The sequence below is a fragment of the Spinacia oleracea genome, chromosome 2 (assembly GCF_020520425.1).
Source record: "Spinacia oleracea cultivar Varoflay chromosome 2, BTI_SOV_V1, whole genome shotgun sequence".
Lineage (NCBI taxonomy): Eukaryota > Viridiplantae > Streptophyta > Magnoliopsida > Caryophyllales > Amaranthaceae > Spinacia > Spinacia oleracea.
In genome coordinates, this window is record NC_079488.1 from 35,673,489 (window position 1) to 35,676,208 (window position 2,720).

The 2,720-nt window shown below is 40.5% G+C and overlaps 1 non-coding gene across 1 annotated transcript; it reads right to left on the reverse strand.

Annotated features, from left to right (window-relative positions):
* Window positions 1–1,645: 1,645 nt before the first annotated feature.
* LOC130468317 (small nucleolar RNA R71) lies at window positions 1,646–1,751 on the reverse strand. Its single transcript, XR_008928711.1, has one exon. It is a non-coding gene; the product is annotated as a small nucleolar RNA R71 (small nucleolar RNA).
* Between the last annotated feature and the right edge of the window lie 969 nt (window positions 1,752–2,720).

The following is a 2,720-nucleotide window of genomic DNA, read 5'->3' on the forward strand; positions in this document are numbered from 1 at the left end:
TTTTAGGAGGTTTGCTCTTCAAGCTAGTGTTCTAGAGAGAGAAACTCATTGATTTCAACCTTCAAATCTGTAATTTCTTCTTCTCTTCTCTTTTCCTTGCAATTTAATTCAAGTTCTTAGTATTTTTTTCATGCTAATTTGTCATAATTCTTTGATTGTTCTTCAACTTCTTGAATTTCTTTTGCTTTGATTTTAATTCTCAATTCTCTAGTTATTGATTTTAGTTTGCAATTGAATTCTTGATTCTCTCCTCTTATTCCTTCAATTTCATGCTTGCTAGCTTAGTATTAATGGATTTCTTGATTTGTAGAATGATTAGTGAGTAGAATTAGGTTAGGTAAAGGGGAGAATCTAGGGGCTAAATTAGGGGAAATAGATGATTGAATTGATGAATGATTGATGTGATTAAATTGATTTAGTGCTAGGATTTTCCATGACCAATTGAGTGGTAGTTGCAAATGCTAGTTGATTGGATTAGATTGGAATGTATGATTTAGGTTTGACAAGACATTGTGGGCCTAATTCATGAAAGTGAATGATAGTTCCTATTATATGCAAGCTTATCTAGCTTAGGACTATGCGAAAGCTTTTCTATAGGCTAGGTTGCTTCGCGTGCTCTATCCGAGAGGTGGCGAGCACGTCATTTGATTTCATTACCCTATGTGCTATTTCTTTGCATCATTCATGATTACTAGATGGTAGTTCATTTCACCCGATTTCCCTAGCCTATCCCCAACTCCCTAACGTTTCCCTTCCTTGATTCAATCTAGTTTAATTGTTAGTTTTAATTTCTTAGCGATAATTCAAACCAAATTCTTGTTCGAACTAGATTGACATTCAAACTCGATAACCACCGTTTCTTTGGAACGATCCCTTTGTTACCGCTAGCCGGTTAGTTGAGTGGTTTTATAAATATTGTTTGAATAGGTTGTTTTCTATGAACGACGGAAAATACACTTATTAAAATGGCGCCGTTGCCGGGGAACGGTCGTTGTTGTTGAGTTTAAGTTGAGACTAGTTCATCTTTTGAAAATATAAAAATATTTCATTCTTGCTTAGTTTTCTTTTCCTTGGCATTGCTCACGGTTTTCTTGAGTTTGTATGCTTGATAGGGGACGTATTCGTCAAAGGATCCTCCTTCCTCATGATCTTGAGTTGGAGAGGACATTAAGGAGAGTTAGGCGTGTTTGCACTCGCTCTTCAAGTTACAACCGGTTCGAACCCTTGAGCAACGTCAGGGGACAAGAAGAAAGTGAACACAATATGGAAGGTAGAGCTCTCCCGGTTAAGAACTTGGGAATACCAGGAGCTTTTGAGGCGACATGTGGTATTCAAGCACCCACAACAAGTGCTAAGAACTTCGAAATCAAGCCCGCCTTGATCAATTTGGTGCAAAGCCACCCCTTTTGTGGGAAGAGTAACGAATCACCTCATGAGCATCTCAAGAAATTCGAGTACTATTGTGACACCATAAAACATAATGGTGTTACATCGGACTACGTGAGGTTGACATTGTTTCGTTTCTCTCTCCTTGGGAGAGCGAGTGATTGGCTTGACAAGGAGGTCAAGCCCAACTCACTCCGCACTTGGAACGAGGTGACTAGTGCATTCTTACACAAGTTTTACTCGCATGGGAAGATGGCGGAATATCGCCACAAGATCCAATCCTTTGAGCAAAGGCGAGATGAGTCATTCTTCGAGGCTTGGGATCGTTTTAAAGAGTACCAAAGGGAATGCCCCCATCACGGGATCCCTAAATGGTTGTTGCTTCAAACATTCTACTTGGGGTTGAGCCCGAGTTCAAAGACAAGCCTTGATGCGGGCGCGGGAGGCCCCATCATGAACAAAACCGAGGACCAAATTGAGGAGATCATTGAGGATGTGGTCTAAAATTATCAAGCATGGCACGTAGGTGCAAGGGACTATGATGGCAAGGGAAAGAATGATGATGGGAAAGGTTCGGTCTATGCATTGGAGCAAGCTAGGATCATTGAAAAGCTTAGCTCGCGGTAGGAGAAACTTGAAAGCACGCCGAGCCAACCACCATCACCATCTACAATTATTCCTCCCTCGGCCACTCTTCTCACCAAGGGGAAGGGCAAGGTAAGTTCCTATGACACAATGCCTCCGGGCACTTCTTTTTGTGACAATCGCCATGATTTTGGTCACTTCCCCAATGCATGTCCCTTAATTCAAAATCACTAGTAGAAAAAACCCTTATTGCAGCGGGCTTTTAGACCCCTGTTGCAGCGTACATCGTATGCTGCAACTGGGGGGCCTGCAACAAGTCTGAACTTGTTGCAGCGTACAATGTTCGCTTCAAAAAGTGGTTTTTTACAGCGTACATATGTATGTACACTGCAACAAGTGTCAAAAAATTGGCAAAAATATTGACTTGTGGCAGCTTACAAAGTCGTGTATGCTGCAAAAGACTCCACTTTTTGCAGGGTACATTTATTTGTACGCTGCAACAAGTCTGGAATTTTGCGAAATTTTTTGCCCTTGTTGTAGCGTACAATATATATGTACGCTGCAATAAAGCACTTTTGGCGGGAAAATTCTAATTTTGTTTAGGGATACCTAGAGTGCCTTGCACCAAATATAGAAACCTGTCAAAACAATAATAGAATAACGCAACCTGTATAACAAATATCAAAACAATAATTGGAGTTTTGTATATATCCCAAAACCAAAAGTGCACATACCGATACATTTAAATA